General features: G+C 38.0%; 1 long non-coding RNA gene across 1 annotated transcript; it reads right to left on the bottom strand.

Annotated features, from left to right (window-relative positions):
- Positions 1-2,122: 2,122 nt before the first annotated feature.
- Positions 2,123-16,409, bottom strand: LOC129035565 (uncharacterized). Its single transcript, XR_008502230.1, has 3 exons — positions 16,212-16,409; positions 5,517-5,625; positions 2,123-2,317 (listed from the first exon to the last, which is right to left on the bottom strand). It is a non-coding gene; the product is annotated as an uncharacterized LOC129035565 (long non-coding RNA).
- Positions 16,410-19,604: the final 3,195 nt, after the last annotated feature.

Raw genomic sequence — 19,604 nt, 5'->3', positions numbered from 1 at the left:
TGATTTTCCCGGTGAAATGGAATCCATCTCTATTTTGTTCCTAATATTTGCATTATTGATATATAGGGAAGGTTATGCTGCAATAACATCTAACCTCAAAATCTCTACAGCATTATACTTTAGGTTTTTTTGTTTTGTTTTGTTTTGTTTTGCTTGTTTTGTTTTGTTTTGTTTTGTTTCATGACAGAGTTTCACTCTTGTTGCCCAGGCTGGAGTGCAATGGCGCCATCTCGGCTCACTGCAACATCTGCCTCCCGAGTTCAAGCGATTCTGCTGCCTGAGCCTCCCAAATAGCTGGGATTACAGGCATGTGCCACCACGCCTGGCTTATTTTGTATTTTTAGTAGAGATGGGGTTCCTCCATGTTGGTCAGGCTGGTCTTGAACTCCTGACCTCAGGTGATCCACCTGCCTTGGCCTTAGGTTTATGCTTAACAGCTGCTTAATCCCAAAGTGCTGGGATTACAGGCGTGAGCCACCGCACCTAGACTATACTTTAGGTTTTAGTTGGAGCAATCAGGAAATGAAAAAGGAATAAAAGGCATTAGATTGGAAAAGAAAAAGTAAAACTATCTTTATTTTCAGACAACATAATCTTTTTCCTTTTTTTTTTTTTTTTTTGAGATGAAGTCTCGCTCTGTTGCACAGGCTGGAGTGCAATGGTGCGATCTCAGCCCACCGCAACTTCCACTTCCCAGATTCAAGCGATTCTCCAGCCTTAGCCTCCTGAGCAGCTGGGATTAGAGGCATGTGCTGCCACACCTGGCTAATTTTTGTATTTTTTTTTAGTAGAGACGGGGTTTCACCATGTTAGCCAGGCTGATCTCGAACTACTGACATCCAGTGATATGCCCACCTTGGCCTCCCAAAGTGTCAACAAGATCTTTTATGTAGAAAATTCAAAGGACTCCACTTAAAAACTACTAGAGCTAGTAAATGAGTTTAGCAAGGTTGCAGGATACTTGCTCAATATACAAAAATTAATTGCATTTCTATATACTAACAATGAAGAGTACACAAAATAAAATTTTATTTACAATACCATCCAAAAAATTAAAATACTTAGGAATAATCTTGGCAAAAGAAGTGAAAGACTTGTACACCAAAATCTACAAAACATTGTAGGAAAAAAATTAAAGCTTTAAATAAATGAAAAAATAGCCTATGTTCATGGGTCGGAAGACTCAATATGTTGTTACCATGGCAATACTCACCAAATTGATTTACAGATTTAATGCAACCCCCATTGAAATTCCAGCTTGGCTTTTTTTTTTTTTTTTTTGCAGAAATTAACAATCAGACTGTATAATTCATATGGAAATGCAAAAATCTAGAATGGCCAAATCAATCCTGAAAACAGAATGATAATGCTGGGAGAACTTCCACAACCAGATTTCAAAATGTATTACAAATCTTCAATAATTAATACAGTGTAGTATGGGCATAGGGGCAGACATCTGGAGAATAGAATTGAAAAAATAAAATTGAAAGTCCAGAAGTAAAAGTCTTATGTTTATGGTCGATTGATTTTTAGCAAAGCTGCCAAGATAATTCAATGGAAGAAAGAATAATTTTTTCAACAAATGGTTCTGGGACAACTGATATCAACATGCAAAGGAATGAATTTGGGCTCTACCTCATACCATACATAAACATGTATTGGAAATGAGTCAGAAATCTAAATGTAAGAGAAAATACCATGAAACTATTACAAGAAGTCATAAGAGTAAATCTTTGTGACACTGAGTTAGGCAATGATTTCTTAGCTATATATCCCAAGCACAAGTGATGAAACATTGGAGAACAAGAGTAAAACACTGGAGTTCACCAAAATTAGAAAACTTTGTCTTGTCAACTTGTCATCAAGAAAGTGAAAAGACAACCTAAGGAATGAAAAACCCAAGTCCTGACAAGGGACTTGCATCTAGAATGTGTAACAAACTATTTCAATTCAACAGTAAGAAGACAAATAACCCAATTATAAAATGATCAAAGAATTTTAATAGACATTTCTCCAAAAAAGATTTACAAATTGTGAATAAGTACATGAAATGATGATCAACATCATTACTCATTAGAGAAATGCAAATTAAAACCACAGTAAGATGCCATTGCATCCTGCTTGAATGACTAGAATAAAAAAGTCACACAATAACAATTGTTAAAATTTGTTGCTGACGATGTGAAGAAATTGGAAATTTCATACATTGTGACATTTACACATTGGGAATGTAAAATGGTACAGTCACTTTGGAAAATAGTTTGGTGGTTCCTCAAATTGTTAAACACAGCTACCATGTGATCCAGAAATTCTTCCCCTAGAGAAATTCCAAGAAAAATGAAAATTTACATTCACACGAAAGGTGTACACAAATGTTTGCAACAGCATTATTAACCAATGCCAAAAAGAGAAAATAATGCAAATATCCATCAAATGATGAATGGATTTCTAAGATGACATATACTGCAATATAATAGTATTTAGCAATAAAGTATGATATATTACTGAGAGATGCTACAACATGTGTGACCTCAAAAACATTATATTTAGTGATAGAAGACCGTCACAAAGACCACATATTGAATAAGATAATTTTTGTGAAATGTCCACAGTAGGTAAATTTATAGAGATGGAGAGTAAATTAGTGATTGCCCACGGCTGGAAGGATGAGAGAGAAATGAGGAATGGCCGCTGATGGATACAAGATTTCTTGTTGATTGAACCTCCTAAATGATGTTGCTCTGATGAAAATATTTTAAAATTAGATTTTGCTGATGGCTATACAAGTTTGTAACACACTGAAACCACTGAAATGTACACTTTAGACAGGAAAAATGTATTTTTTGTTGAGAATTTATGTTCATAAAAATCACAGTGATTTAATAAAGCAAAAATTTATTTTGTACTCATGACATGTATTCAGTGAAGGTTTGGAGAGAGGCTTTGCTTATAGTGGACACTTTAAGACCGTGGCTGATGGAAAGTCTACCTTATCATGTAATTCTGTGATCACTAAGATAAAACAAAAGGAATGTGGCAAATTGCCTACTGACCCTTACAACTTAGACACAGAAGCCATACACATCACTTCAAGTCACATTTCATTGACCAAAATAAGTCAAATGGTGACATACTTCAGAGACAGCAATTTGAATTCTACCATATACCTGGGGAAAGGAAAGAACTAAATTATTTGTAGAGAGTCCTAATGAACACTACAGTGTCCTATCTTCTTTTCTATATTTTAATTCCTGAGAAAAATGACTCCATATTTCCTCACTGCAACATAAAACCAGGTTTCCTTTCATTCTTTTTTATTTTCCTTTTTTGTCATTTTGAAAAGATGGAAGTATTTAAAAGAGTAAGACTTAAAATAAAAAAATTACAAACATGCATGTCAGTCTACAATAGTGCTCTCCTCGCAGTAAATGTTTCATACTTGTGAGCAAGTGAAACAAATGAAAAAGAGAAATGGTCAAACAACAGTGCCCAGTAGTGAATGATTGAGAGCCCAATGTGTGGATCAAGGGTGAGTATTGCAGGAGTTCAGAAAAGAGGAAACCAAGGTGAGCTGGAGTGGCAGTGGCTGAGTAATCAGTGTTCCCAATCTATACCTCTTGTGTCAGTACAGATGGATCACTAAGAACTGCTGCAGTGACCCAGATGGATGGTGTTATCTGTGTCACGGTTTGTTTTCTTCCCAGATATGACTTGGGCAGAGCAAGCTTAATGAGGACGGAAAAGAATAAGATCCGGAATCACTTCACCTTTCTGAACCTTCGTTTGCAAATCAAGATTGTAAAGTGTAGCTGTATAACACCTTAAAGATCTGTGATAAAACATGCTATTAGTATTGTGGGCAGAATCCATTAGAGAGCAAAACAGGACTTTATGGTTAGGAAGTTACTGAATATATCAAAGATTTAATAGCCAGTCTGGAGGTAAATCCTTTTTCTGCTGAATTCAGAGATTTCACAGAATGTTTCAAAGAAGACCCCCTTCTTTCCAACAATCTATCAGGCGGTAGAGTTATACATACACTTGAGTTATTTTTTTTTTATTTTTATTTTTTGAGACGAAGTCTCGCTCTGTCGCCCAGGCTGGAGTGCAGTGGCACGATCTCAGCTCACTGCAAGCTCCACCTCCCGGGTTCACGCCATTCTCCTGCCTCAGCCTCCTGAGGAGCTGGGACTACAGGCGCCGGCCAACACACCCGGCTAATTTTTAGTATTTTTAGTAGAGACGGGGTTTCACCGTGTTAGCCAGGATGGTCTCGATCTCCTGACCTCGTGATCCGCCTGCCTCGGCCTCCCAAAGTGCTGGGATTATAGGCGTAAGCCACCGCCCCGGCCTTGAGTCATTTTTAAATTATGCAGAGGTTGTTAAACTGAAAGGAGGGTTGATAGTGCTTTAAAGTCATGCCTAATTCTTTCATTGTATATGGGATTTCAAGCAAAAGTTTACTGCTGGCAGAAATCAAAATCTCTGTTTCCTTCATCTTCCTATTAGACATCTCTCTTCACTAATTTCAGTTCTTCCAGAAAATATATTTTCTCTCAAGAAGCCTTTTTATATGTCCATTATCAGTTCTGGTTGTTTACAATGATCAAATTAACTGGATAATGGCCACATCTCCACTACCTGGTTTGCAGACAACTGTAAACATGGAGAGAATGGTTAACCAATTCAAATAAAAATATTACTTATTTTTTTATTCCTCAGTTTAAAAAAAATCTCAGTTAAAAGTATTTCTTTTCTTTTCCCACCAGAAGGGAACAGTAAGAATTTCAATTAAAAAGTCAGGAAAGAAAAAACACACACACACACAACACTTACCGCTAGTACATGTAAATCTTAGTTTAAGCTATTTTAAAATGAGAAAAAAATAACTAAGAGCTATGGGAGCAGATTTCATTTTTGAAAACTACTCTTATGATTATGGAAAGAATAAGGGAATAGAAATGAGTTTGAAGCAGGAATAGCAAACAAATCATAAATTAGAATTTATATTTCCTATTTTAATAGTTACGGTATTTGGAAAAATATAGAATGTCTTCCAGGGTTGAAAAGCAAGACCATTTCCTCACCGTAACCATTTATGTTAGCTTTTTATTTACTGAAATTACACACTACTTGGCACAGAGGAGGTGCTTAATAAATGCTTCCCCAATGAATTGCCCACACTATGGCAAATGATCTCAAAATACATTCAGAGTAGCAGATAGGCTGTTGCATCTAGCAATGACACATGTACCTGCAGTAACACCAGGAAAGCCATATGTGGAGCAGAACATTTTTAGCACTTCCCTAAGGGAACCACACCTACTGCTAATTCTGAAAAAAGAAAATAGCTTACAGCCTAAAGTTGCAAAGACAATAATGAATAATACTCCAGAAATATCCATATAGGACTTCCGATACATATTGATGTATGTATGCTTAGACATTGATCTGTTCCCTATTTACTTGTTCTGTCAGAGGGGAAATGACAAAATCAGCCCTGTGACACTTTGTACCTTTTGGATACACAGTTTATTTCAGCAAGAATTCCTTGAGCATCTTCTACCTTCTTTGTACTGTGAAGTGCACATGTCATCACAGGATAAAGAATATTGAAGTAGGACACTGAGGAAAAACAGAGGGAGAAAAAAATGACATTAAAATTTTAGTCCTTAAAAATAATCAGGAGCAACATTGATATTTACTTCATACATCCCTATTTTTTAATTCTCTGACTCCCATCTGGCTCAATGACATGAAAATTATAGTAAGTGAAGTGAGCTCCCCATCTGTTAAAAATGTAGAATAAAACACTTAATCTGTGGGCAAGCACACAGAGTACCAAGAAATGTCTCAAACTGAAATGATAAGAGCAGGATCCTATAATTAGTTAAGTATAGCTGATATAGATTTCTGTAAGATCTCTGTTTTATGGATAGATAGGTTTGCAACTATTTCTATGGATCTAGTGCTATTTTCTGATCTCAAGTGAGATGAAACCCACTAGGCAACTCATATGATGCTCACCAATTAGGGAGATAATTTGCCATGAATTGTAAGTAAATTATACAATAGATAGCAGCTACGTATGTGATATGGTTTGTCTGTGTCCCCACCCAAATCTCAACTTGAATTGTATCTCCCAGAATTCCCACGTGTTGTGGGAGGGACCCAGGGGGAGGTAATTGAATCATGGGGGCCGGTCTTTCACATGCTATTCTCGTGACAGTGAATAAGTCTCACGAGGTCTGATGGGTTTATCAGGGGTTTCTGCTTTTGCTTCTTCCTCATTTTCTCTTGATGCTGCCATGAAAGAAGTGCCTTTCACCTTCTGCTATGATTCTGAGGCCTCCCCAGCCATGTGGAACTATAAGTCCAATTAAACCTCTTTTCTTCCCGGTCTAGGGTATGTCTTTATCAGCAGCGTGAGTATATATGTTGTTCACCTTTCATTCCCTGCTCTCCCACCCCATGACTTCCATTCTCATGGTTGCAGGACTGGCTTCAGTTGCTATGTTCATATAACATTAATCCAGCACCTCTCCCATTGATAGTTCGAGTGGACTTTTCCAAGTCCTTTCCCTGGGAATTTGGGTGGCTGGACCTGTGACAGGTAAATCCAGGAGGCATCAGTGGTCGTTTCTGACAAGTAGACCACAGAAGTAGAGGAAGCTGGTCTAGACAAAGAGTCAGAGTGGGGTTAAGAGCTACAGTATGGAGCAGAAGGAAAGAAAGAACTAGAAGGCAGGAAAGAAGAATGAGTGTGAGACAGGGAAAGAGACGTGGCAGACACAAAAGAGTTGCAGCAGAAAAGAGGCAGAAAAGGATCCAGAGAGAGCTCAAACCCCTAGGTCAAGTGTTCTAGCCTTTTCGTTCCATGGGAAACTCTTTTCCTATGCAATGAAGTCTCCCATATTTGTCTAAGTACCTCAAATAGTTTCTGTTATTTGTAACCATGTCAATGTTATATCTCCAAGCAGTCATTTTGTTATTTCTGGGTATTTATCTCCCCCTCTTCCCTCTTACTTGATCCAGGAGGGGATTTTTCCCTCCATCAGTCACACCAAGTAGAAACAATAATTCAAAGAGGTCTTGTACCTAACTTACAGATAAGAAGCATGCCTGAAGTTCCATTTCTCCTTTCCCTACAGTGGAGAGATTAGATATGCTGCCCCTGGGGGAGGGGAGAGAAAAGGCAGAAACGTCTAACAATCTCATGAGAGAGGAAGAATGGATTGGAAGGACAAAGGGGAAAACTTTCAGTCACAGAGCAGGGATTGCAGAGTGGAAGGATTGAGAGGTTGAGCACCTCCCTGCGCACTCATTCATTACCTGCCATTCAATAGTCCTGGGCCCTGGTAAGTCCTCTGATTAGATGGTAGGAGATTTGGACCTCTGTATGGGGATAGGGGCATTAAGAGATATTTTGCTCCTCATCACAACACAAACTAAACAAGACAAGTGGGGTAGTTTCCCTATGAGTGGGCAGCGGAGGATCCACCATGACTGTTAACACAACTGCAAAGTCTTATAACTAATACAGATATCAAAACTCTGTGTCCATTAGCAGAATGAAATGCAAGTGATTATCTAGATATTCCACATAATTAAATGGAAAGTAGATAGGACTGAAAACTAACACCACACTTATCATAACATTCAGGTCAAGGTCTATGATTAGAGATTCTCAGGGGATGCCTGTTTTCTGTTTGAGGACATGCTCACTGGAAGGTATACTTGAAGTAGAGTCAGTTTAGCTAAATGTCAAGAGGAAACTCAATTAAAATAGGATTTTACTTGAGGGGAAAATGATGCCATCCTCTTTCAAATCTGTGGCTGAGGAAGCAAAGATAACTCAGACATCCCTGGGTTAATTGAAGCCCAAATGTGCCCCTCTTCCATTTGGATTAGCCTGGCTCTTGGGACTCTGTATTAACAAGAAGTATTAATAAGCATATGGATGTTAATCCTGCTGCCTTTGTGTCTCTAAGAAATAGATCTTTGATGAGACATATGCCTGGCCCTGTCTGCTTTTCTCTGCTGTACTCATCTAGAAAGAAATGACAGCTGAGGTTAGGCCCTAGACAGACAGCAAGTCCACCAGCTTTTGTTATCAACAAATGGCCACCTTTGTCACCCCTTTGCTCACTTGACTGCTGGCCTACCTGATATCCCCAACCTTTCTTATCATTCTCCCTCTCTATTTCTTTCAAACTCCACGACCTTGCAGACTCTGATCATGTGCTCTACTCCCAGGCTACTGATACTCAGCCTACACTAGCCATGGAGGATGTCATCTGTTTCAGGGGAAGTGGGAGGTCCCATCTGCTCGAACACATGACAGGGAACTCAATTAGGTCGTGAGGAAGTGGGGCAAAGGGAAGCCTGGAATTAGGCAGAGGGTGGAAGGAATTGAGCCAGAAGTTCAAGAGTTTGGCACATGATATAAAAAGCTTGTTAATTGTCCAGGCACAATTCTAGGCACTGGAGATATGGAGACGAACATGAACCTCACTTTTTTAGTGGAGCAGACAAAAAATAAACAGCTTCAATAAATAGATCATTAAGATAATTTAGATATTAATAAGAACTATAATTTTAGCAAGAGAGATGGTAGAAGGAGTTTTTCTCTTTTTCTGGGGGAGGGGGAGAGTGTCCAATTTAGAGAGAGTGGTCAGAAAGGTCTCTCTGAGAAAGTGACAGTTGAGCTGAGACCGGAATGATGAAAAGGGTTCAGTCATGCTGTGATTTGAGGGAAGAACATTTCAGGCAGAGAAAAGAGCAAGCAAAGGAGCCCTGAATCTGGGACAAGCTTGCCCATGTTGCAGGGTCTGTAGGACTAAGAATCAACTAATGAGGGAAAGAATGGTCTTGGATGCCTTCAAGGGAATCAAGGTAGGGACCAATTCTTGTAATTTCCTGCAGGCTCTGGTAGGGTGTTTAGGCAGTGATCAGAGAGATTTAGGCCTAGAAACTACGTTATCAACTTTATGTTATAGAAAGCAGGGTCCGGCTGACGTGTGGCAATGAACTGTTGGCAGGCAATAGTGGAATCAGAGAGACTCCAGGCAGATTGATGACTTCGACTAGAGATGTTGAGTAATTTGCTCAAAGACAGTCAGCTAATAAATCAAGAACAAGTGGCAGAGGGTCAGTAAGAGTAGAGGAGTTAAAGAGAAATGCACTATTCCCTTCTGACCCTGTTATTCTCCCTGACCTAGATTGTCAGCCAATATTCTGAATCAGCCAGTATTCCAGCACTCCGGCCCTGCTGAGAAATCAAGGGAGTAGACATTTACCATTTTTTTCAGCAGTCTGGGACCTTTGAACATGCCTACTTTGGGAGTTCTCTATTTTAAATATCTGTATATCCCAATTAAAGATATTAGAATCTAATTTTTATAGCCTTTTTGCAATTGTAGCATAAGCACATGATCTAGGTACTTTCAACCAGAGATGCTTACAAGTAATTCATTGATTTAGAAGGGAATGATGGGAAGAAGCAAGTGCAGAGAGGAACCCATTGTGGCGAGGACAGCTATAGAGATATGTGGCTTCCAGAAGCAGTGGAGGAGGCAGCTTTGCAGGTATGTCCAGGGCTCGGTATTGCCTATGCCAGATACAGTGTGGGCCTTCTGTTGGAGACATGTTCCTGGTTACAGCGGACATTGTATTTGGCCACAAAACCTCCAAGCCTGGTTCTCCATCCTTCCAGAGATGATAAAAGCTATCTAGTTGTCCTCAATACATTTATTTTCTGCTTAAACTGATTGGTTCTTTTTGTTGACTCCTTCAGAACCATGGCTGATACCTCCATTTTCTGATGGAATGCAATTGCAGGGTTGAAGTCAGAGGTGAGAGAATCCTTATTAAGTTTAAAGGCTATGGTTTCAGAAGACTCTCCCTTGCCCAGGCTTGCCTGCAGGTTCTACAAAATTTCCTTCTTTCAGTATAAACTAGAACCTGAGAGCTTATTAACATGCCTAATGTACTTCTTGTAGGAAAAGGCAAAGTGAAATTTGTCAGTGGACTACAACTGGACTGACATACCCTGCCTATTACTAAAAGTGATTTTTCTTCAAGTGGATAGGGCAAAGTGAAACCCAACAGCCATTGTTTGCAAAGCACCGAGTGAATTCAGAAGCCAAGTACTGAGTGAACACAACCATTTGCAAAATAATTTCTGTGAAATAAATTCTTTCTGTGAAAGAAATTATTTTGCAAATGGTTGTGTTCACTCAGTACTTGGCTTCTAACTGATGTTACCAGAGAATGTGAAGTTTCTGACTCATCAGCAATATTTGTAGGCACTTGTCCCACTACAATTGGAAATCACAAAAATGAGTGAAAAAAAAACACCCTTCCAACTAACTCTTATGAGGACTTCCAGCAAATAATAAGAATTTTAATTATTCATTTTTCCAAAATACATGTCTCTCAAGTTAAAACTGAAAATGTACCACAAATCTGAATCTCAAATGCAGTTCTCTGTTTTTAGGGGGTTCTTTTCTTCTTGGAGTCTAAGTTCCAAGATGATGATGAGCTAAGGGCTCAGGACACAGATTCCCTCAGGCCACAAAAAGAGAAAGGAAATGCATTTCACTGACCACCATTGGCCAAAATCTTCCTCTCTGGTGCTATGTCTTTTTTTAATTAAAAATGTTTCTTTCTGGTGCTATTTCTAAGAAGCAGTATATACTGTAGTAAAAATGACCTGCTTAAGGTCTTTCAGAAATTGATGTCTATTTATTGGTGACAAGTATTTAGTTATATGTCTGGCTTTATAATTAGATTGTGATCAAGACTGAAGTCTCATCATTTTGTCTTGACTTTTCTAGTTCCTCTACCTCAATTGTCAGCAGTGCTGTGCTGTGGGCACTGGCTTTGTTGACTCAACTGTCACTAGGATCAAACTTATGATACCATCTTCCTAGGAGGAAAGGGCAAGGAGAAAGGAGATGATTTGTATGCGTGTGAACACCTTAATGTTGGATCCTCCATATATCTTCAAAGTGTACTTTTTCTCCATTTATGATATTCTTCCCAATGAATTCACTTATTTATTAATTGATTATTAATTAATTGATTCTAGAGAGGCTGTCAAAATGCTCTGGAGGCTTGCTTCATGGATTAGTAAAGGCTTTGCAAAGGCAATGCCTTTGAGAAAAGCCTTGAAGGGCAAGAAAAACTTCAAGGGAAGGAGATGGCCATTCTTGGATGAGCAAAGGTAAGGAAGTAGAAACATCAGTGGATTGCTGTGAACTTTAGATGTATGAGGTTTGTATTAGATAAACGACAAAATGTAGGAAAGGTGGATGGGACCAATCACAGCTTCCATGTGTTCGCTAAGGCCTCCCACAGACTAGGTATTCCATGAATCAAATTGCATTCCATGAATGCAAAGGTATTCCAAACCCCTTTGCATAGAGGTTTGGACTTTGTTGCGAGGACAAGGAGGAGTCATTGAAAGTTACATAAAAACATTTTTGGTGCTTCATTTAACATGAACAATATTCTAGGTATTTTTTTTCCTCTTCACAAACTCTATTTTCACCTTCACTACCTTTCTTACCCCACCGTTTCAAACGCTGTCATTACATCTGAATATGTAATCTGCCTTTTAGTGAAGTTTGGCTTTGCATCTATAATTCCCTTAGAACTGTGTGCTGCCATTTACTTTTGTTGATATGTTGCTATTCCAAGATATTCTTGATCAAAAGATCATTTGCATGCAACCTCAGCATCACGCAATATACTTATGTAACAAACGTGCACATGTACCCCCGGAATCTAAAATAGACGCTGACATCATAAAAGAAAAGAAAAAGATGGTGAGCTCCTTGAAGTTGAGTTCGGGAGAAATTCTTCAGGTTACCGCTACACAGTGAATATACTCTAATGTTTTTGACAAATGTCTTGGCTTACTTATCTGGACCCTTTTAGCTCAGAAAGATAGGACAGCAGGAAGTAGAACATAATTTCACTATCTGCTCTATGGCCAATCAGATAAAACATGCGAAGATAAGAATACTCAATGTGGCTTGGAGTGCTGATGTAATGGTATAACCTAGAGTGCTATAAATTTTAGTTGAAATTTAGATAGGGTTTGATGGCAGATAAACTTCATGAACGCAATTTATTCTTGGACCCATTTCCCCACTAATCTTCCCTTCTATTCCGCAAGCAGATCTTTCCAAACTAACAGCAGGTCAGTGTGGAACTGATCAGCATAGGTGTGGACTGAGTTACTTACTGCAGGGATTTATGTTATTAACATTGGTTCAGGTGTCAAATACTAAAATCATTTATCAAGCTACTTTGGTCAGAATTTCTTATCCTGAGTTATACTGGTGCACAAAATTTGAATATACAATTCTTATTAATTCTTCCAATCTATGAACACGAATATTTTCCATTAAAAAAAAAAGTTACAAGATAGAGGCATGATCATTGACTTTATCTTGTCATTTGGAACAAGATTGAAACTAATCAAAATCAGATTGTTAAAAATAATAATATTTATATGGAACTTTCCAATTTACTAAGAATTTTATATGTAGTCTTTTTTTTGTATCTTGTAATTACTCTGGTTGATTATATCAATTTCACAGCACAGATGAAGAAATAAGCTCAGAGAGGTTAAGTGCCTTACCTGAGGTGACCCAGCTTATTCTTATTTTGGGCAGAACTAGGACTCAATCCCAGGTCTATGTATTCTGTATCCCTGTGTTTGTCAACCTGTAGTTCATTTCATCAGTGTTAAGTTATTCATGTAGGCAACATGATAGGCTAATTTACATTATAAATAGATTTTGGTTCTTCTGCTTTGTGAAAGTTAGTACTATGTACAGGAAAAGGAAAGTCATGAAAGATAAAATATGAAAGGAAGGATGGATGAAAGAAGGAAGAAAGGGAACAACTTGCAAAACAGATGGTGCCTTTTAAATAGGAAGTGATTGTCTAGTCCCTCCCACTTGACTTCACAGTGTGACAGCGACCACTCCCAAGCCATTCTCACTTCGCATGTATCAACTAAATAGAGCAGCTGATGCATTTCATCCACAGGCCAATATATTGAAAACCATCAGTATTGTTTGCTCTGATTGTGTTATTTTGTAGAGATGAGAGATGGTGATCGGTGAAATGAAAAGTTAATTGAAGTGGTTCTAGTACTATCCTTCTGTTAAGCATAGATCCCAGAAGGACTGTCAGAGACCTCCCATGAGATAGCTGGCAGGGTGTCTGGGAGAGTATTCCACATGGTGTGTACAGACCTATGAGTCTCCTGTTCCCTTTTAGCATTTATTTTATACCTGTGTGAAAACAAATCTAGTCATTTTTACAGATACACCAAAAAGAAAAAAAACCCACCTTTTTTTTTCTGAATGAAGGAAAAGATATGGAGCTAAATATGAGGCACTTAGTGCCAATAATACTGCCCGCTTTGGGATGCTAGAGGTCAGGCAGCCTGGGCACCAATCCCTGCTCTGCCTCTAACTAGCTTGGTGGTCTGAATAACTGACTTAACTTCTAATTTTGCTTCCACAACTGAAAAATGAGAGTAACACTCTCATTAAACTAAGTACAGTAAATCAGGATTTGAAAGGATGATCAGAGAGTGCTACATATCTTTGCTTTGACCTCACATTAAGCCAAAATAGAAATATGGATGAACTGGCACAAAGGAATAAGAAATTGAAATAACTCACACTGGGAACGTGGGTCAGAAAGAACCTCTGGCCTCTTAGATAATGATTTTCTGAGCTTCAGTTTCCTCATTTATGTAATGAAGACATGGGACTAGATAGCCTTTAACAGTGATTCTAGTTTTTCTTTTCAAAGTTAGACTTTATGGCATTGCCATTCCACTGGATTTGTGTACAATGGCAATCTCCTAGAAACCCTACAAAGCTGTGATCTAACATGATAGGTTTTGCAAACACATACAGGGAGATAAATTTTTTTCCTCTGTGCCTATATATATATACACACACATGAATGGGTTTATTTGCCTTTTAGCCTTTTTCATGTATATAAGTGATAAAAACACAAATTTTAGTCTTCACATAAAATATATGCCAGACATTTATTCTTTGGATAATTTAGTGCTTCATGATCCTGAGGTTATTAGCATAACTGAGAATTTGTGTTTGGATTGTATTTTTTACAAGCACTTTAGTTTAGTATCTAGTTACATCTTCACATTGTATGCGTATGATGTATAGATAAACAGCACTGATATATGCTTTTTCTCAAGACAATTTCAAAAGAAATTGCTCATGACTAGATGACATGTTTATTACAGAGTTTTCTCCTATTTATCAGAGAGAGAAGGCATTCTATTTTTGGTAGTGAGCATCCCTCCCTTCCTCCGCTGCCAGAGACAAGAAAATGATTAATGAGTGAGTTCCACATTCCTGTCAGCAGGAATCCAGTCCATGTGTGGGGGAAGCCTAAATAATTGAAGGGAAGAGGTAACGGTGATAACATTAGTTATAACTAGTCAGAGAAGCTTTATTTGTGGGCATTCTGCCCAGTTTAAAGGATCGTTTACACGTTTCAGAGTGTGGTTTGCTTTACTAATTGGTAAGCAAATCTTACCAGTCACAATCACAGTTCAGGGCTCCCAGAAAGGTTAGAGAGGGAGGCTGGAAAGAATTGCACATTCTCCTTATTCCTAAAAACTTCTGGGATAACAGTTGCTATAGAGGTTTTACCTAATGGGAGACCAACTACCACCACATCCCAGATGGGCACTTTATCTCATTTATTGGCTCTGGAGTGGAGAGTCGCTTGAATCACAATAAAATCTATTGAATAGTTCCATATTTTGTATCTACGCGGGATTTATTCAACATCCTTTTTCCCTCTTTTTATAACAGATAAGAATATATTGAGTGGTTAGTGGAATTGCGGCAATGGAGAAGACATATCTGAGGAAAAAAAAGCACTTCACTAACTGACTAAAGCACTTTAACAGATCCTATTTATGCAATTGTATGAAACTGAAAACAGATTGACCTATAGCCTCAAAAGAAAAGGGGGCAAATTAATCTGTGCAAAGGCAGCATGAGAGGAAGAGGCAGAGTTATAACGTCTAACAATTGGGAGATGAGCATTGGACAACTTGAGATGAAGGATCTGCCTTACAACAGCCTGAATGTGGTCCTGTCTCCAGGTTTTGGGTCTTGTTACCTACTTGGACATGTAGATAATAATCTTGCCTTCAACAGTAACTTGAAATATGAAAGAGATGACTTGTACCCATTAACGCACATACGTACGTTAACAACAACATAAGGAGATGTTGTGAGGATGTAAAAGTGGTTGGTGCTGGATTAAAGAAAGATGAAACCAAATGATACTATGTAAAGCAAAACCAACACCACCCAGGACAAAACAATACATTACTGGCTGAATATCAAGGGAGTATGATACCATAAAAATCAGCAAAATAATGGCGGCTTCTTTGGAAAAACATCTTTGAAGAGTAGCCCTCAGTCTCATACCATCTTTTAAGGAGGAATTATTTAGAGAACTTTGTAATTTTTGTAATCTAAAATCTACACGCTGTGTGTAACAATTTCAGTGAAAAATAGTCATCCTGTTTATAATAGATACCTAAAAATAGAAACTTTGCAAGAGGTTAATAATTCTAGAATATTTCATTAAAATCAAATTCAAATGTAACATTGAATTGCACTGCAGATTAAAACATAAAATGAATAAATTCAGTGAGTTAACAAAATGTAAAAAGTTGCTTTAGGATTGAGAATATTAACAAGGAGTCTGGCTTTTCAGTTTGGAAACCTAGAGCTCATTTTAAGGTTCAAGAATCAATGTATTTGAGAAGGGAATACATTTTAGGTTTATTTCTTTATGTTTTATATCCTGTGTTACAATATTTTAAAAAACTGAAACCAACACAAAAGAAGCAGATTGTAAAATGTTACACATACTGAGTGTTTTGGAAAGAACTCACTTTTATTTTTGTTCCATTGTGTGAAGCAGGTATACTAATAACCAGTCCCAAGGGAGGACTCCCACTGTGTAAAGGATAGCAAAGATCATCACTATGCCAACTACCAGGAATAGGAGTTTGAACACATCCACCCACTGCATCCTGGCTACAGTTTTACCGATTGCCTTAGTCTGGTGAGACAGAATACACTCACATGTGACAAGTTACATGAAGCAGATTTATTACTTACAGAGAGGCAGCAAGGGACAAAAGAAACCTAGGATCCATTATAAGCCAGTCTTTCAAGCTTCGTGAAAGCTGCCGGAGGTGGATGGCATCTTGCCTTTATGTGTCCCATCTGTAGGACACCTGAGGGCCTCCAAAAGACAGCCCGCCCCACGTTACATGCCTCAGGGGCAACAGGACTCAATGCATAAACTCTGCAGGACACACCATTCCCAAGGGAGGAAGGAACAAAGCTTGGGCTGTTTCTGCTGTTTGTTCCTCCCTAACCCAAGATGTTACATTCTCCAGGAGGGACAGGAACAAGGCCTGGGCTGTTGCAGGCAGCTCCTCTTTATCTCAGGATGTTTCATTTCCAGCACCTTCTACAGTTGTTCTGAGAACTAGAGGCAAGATGAAGAAAGGGGAAAAACTGGGTTGGCCAAAGCTATCTAGAGACCACTCAGTACAATGTAGAAGGAGATTTTAAAGTCCTGATTCAGCTTAAATACACAGAAGTTAATATTTATACACGTAAGTAAGATTTAAATGAAAAAAATTAATTTAGCCCATGACCTCCCATTTTTGTGTGTTACTAGTATATTTCAAGTCAAAATATTTTTAGGTGTTCTCACTTTACTTACTTGTTGCAGACCTAGCTGAAAACCATAATTAATACATCTAAAACTATGTAGTCCATCTCTAGGACCAGGCCAACCAGTATACCCCCAAATGGAGGGCAACTCTCTGCCCAGCCAATGGATCAGAGATGTCCTCCTAGAACAGAACTTTGGAAACATGCTTTACCTTTCCTGTTTGAGGACTATTTAACTTTAACCTACCCATAAAATTCTGAAGCATGAAAATCTCCTTTGATTTGAAGCAAACAGTCTTCAAGGTGGAAACTGGTAGTTAAGGTACAAAGCATACAATTTGTTCTCTATAGTTGGGTTCCTTCAACTTTAACTAGATATCCAGGTCAAGGTTTTCCTCAAATCCTGAGTTCCCATTCTTTTTGTGATAAGCTTCAGAGGTCAACCCTCAAGTTTGATCAACATTGCTCTGTATACTGTCATTAGAACTGAACTTAGGGTTCTATTATATCCTGAAGTCTACCCAACACCTCTTTTCACAGTTATTTTTCCTTAGGCCTTACGAGCTAATTGTGTATCTTCTCTGCTCTTAAAGCAGTTGCGAACAAAGCAGGCTCTTAAAGGGATATACCTGTATCCAAGTCTGTCTCCATCACTTATAGTTGTAGGACTTTGGGAAAATGTATTTGTGTTTGAGATTCCTCATTGCTAGTGTAACTTACTAGCAATAACTTCCTATTGCTAGTGTAACTTACAATGAGATTCCTCATTGTAAGTGTGAACTAATACAACCACTTTGAAAAACAATTTGATATTGTTTGATATTGTCTTGTAAAGCTGTAGAATATTTGCATTCTCTACAACCCATCCATTGCTTACCTATGTATACAAAGAGACACACATGAGAATCTTCATATGTTTCACTCATGTGTGGATAACATGCTTTGGGATTTAAGATGGGCAAATATTTAGTACGTCTTCTAGCATCTCTTCTCCTAATCCTAAATACCCATGGCAGACATCACTAATAAATTCTAGTAGTCTTTCCTGCTGTGTCCAGGCTTAGCCTCACAATTTTTTTCAGCTTAGTCCTGCAGGCAGACACCACCAATCAAGTGGAATCTTGAAAAGATACTTTTCTGCCTTCTTGGCCTCAGGACAGTTGGGTGAATTGGTATGAAGTGTATTTGGCAGTTTACTTAAGATGGTTTTGAATGTAGGTAATAATAAACAGAATTTCAAAGGCTTATTTCCTCCCTCTTTTTGTATTATTTTATCCTCAAAGACAGGATAATTTCACTAGCACTACTTGCTAGTGGTATTTTTCTCTAGCCTTTTGGAGCTAAGTTATATAATGATTTTAGAATGACAAATTATGTTCCCATCTCCTAATATTTTTAACTTCTTGTCAATGTGCTCAGATTTATTTTGCTTTTATAATTCATATTGATTCATTACATAATGCTGCTAATTTTTAATTGTCATTCAATTATTTTATGACTTTTCTTTTTAGATTATCAATACTACCTTTCTACAAATTGCTTTTTGCCTCCTTTGTATATAGCAACCAATGAAAAACAAAAGTCTCACAGGATACTGGGAGGGGTTATATTCACATCCTATATATCTACTCATGATTTCCAAAATGAGAGGAGAAATTGCCAAATCCATAAATTTCTTCTCCCCAAATCTTGATACATTATCCTGAACCAAAGCATATATTGCAGTTCTTTCCCACAAGTAAGTTTAGAAGGAGAAGCACTAAGTCACCAAGCAATAATTTTAAATGATTAGGGCAAGGGGACAATAAAAGTATGGTTTCACATATAAAATGAGAATTCTTAATGTTTCCTGTGGCTGATGGGCTAGGCTTTTTATTTTTGGGATTTAAGAGACCCTGGTTAATAAGAGATTACTATAGAAACAGTGTAGGTGGCAGAGTGTCAATTTAGTTGAAAGATACTTTCCTGAAGAAGGAAAGAAAATCCCCAAATCTTTAGATTGACTTTGTCACCAAAGCAAAGTTTCTCAACAGATTTTCTTTCAATTAAAAGAAGCAAGTTTAATACTTGGGAGACCAAGTGGGTTAAATTGATGCTCTTGGAGGCAGAGGCCATCTACATTTCATCCCCAGAATAATTCACAGGCTGTGTTTGTTTCCAGGATGGTCTGGATCCAAGCTCTGACTGAACTGGATGAACTAAGGCAGCAGGTAAAGATGCCAATTAGAAGACCTTTCCGTGGAGATGCCTGCCCTTGTTTTTAGGAATCTGCTCTAGACTCCTGAATGCTGTTTCTTTTTAAAGTTGTATAGAGTATTTGACAATTAGGTTCACACACTTTGAGAAGTTCTCTAGTACTTCTAGAAGCTGGGGGAAGAAGGAAAGCAGACTTAGTTCCAGGGGACATTGCACAAGATTCTCAGAACTGTAGAGCTCAAGGGTTCTGGAAAACAAACTTCTTCTGGAATTAAAAAATTTGGAACAATATTTGAAATATTTGTAAAGACGGCAAGTTTTTCTTATCTTTTGATACTCATGCTAGTAGATCTGATCACACTTAATTTTAATAATGCTGTGCTATTATAAATGTATAAAGGAATTCAAGGCATATGCTGGTGAGAAACTATAAGAGGAAGTAGCAATAACTTCATTTTACAAATGCTGAAATTGAAGCAAGTAAATTTTAATCATTATTTGAAAGTTAACACAACAGTGTAGGATCATAACCCAGGATTCCTGACTGTCAGATTCCTGGCTTACCTAACTGGATACCTGGTGTCGTATCTCTCATAATCTTCCCTTTCTCTCTCTTAGTCTCTCTTTCTT

Source organism: Pongo pygmaeus, chromosome 3 (genome assembly GCF_028885625.2).
Source record: "Pongo pygmaeus isolate AG05252 chromosome 3, NHGRI_mPonPyg2-v2.0_pri, whole genome shotgun sequence".
NCBI classification, from domain to species: Eukaryota; Metazoa; Chordata; class Mammalia; order Primates; family Hominidae; genus Pongo; species Pongo pygmaeus.
The sequence above is the reverse complement of the archived record's forward strand: the minus strand, read 5'-3'. Positions and strand labels throughout refer to the sequence as shown.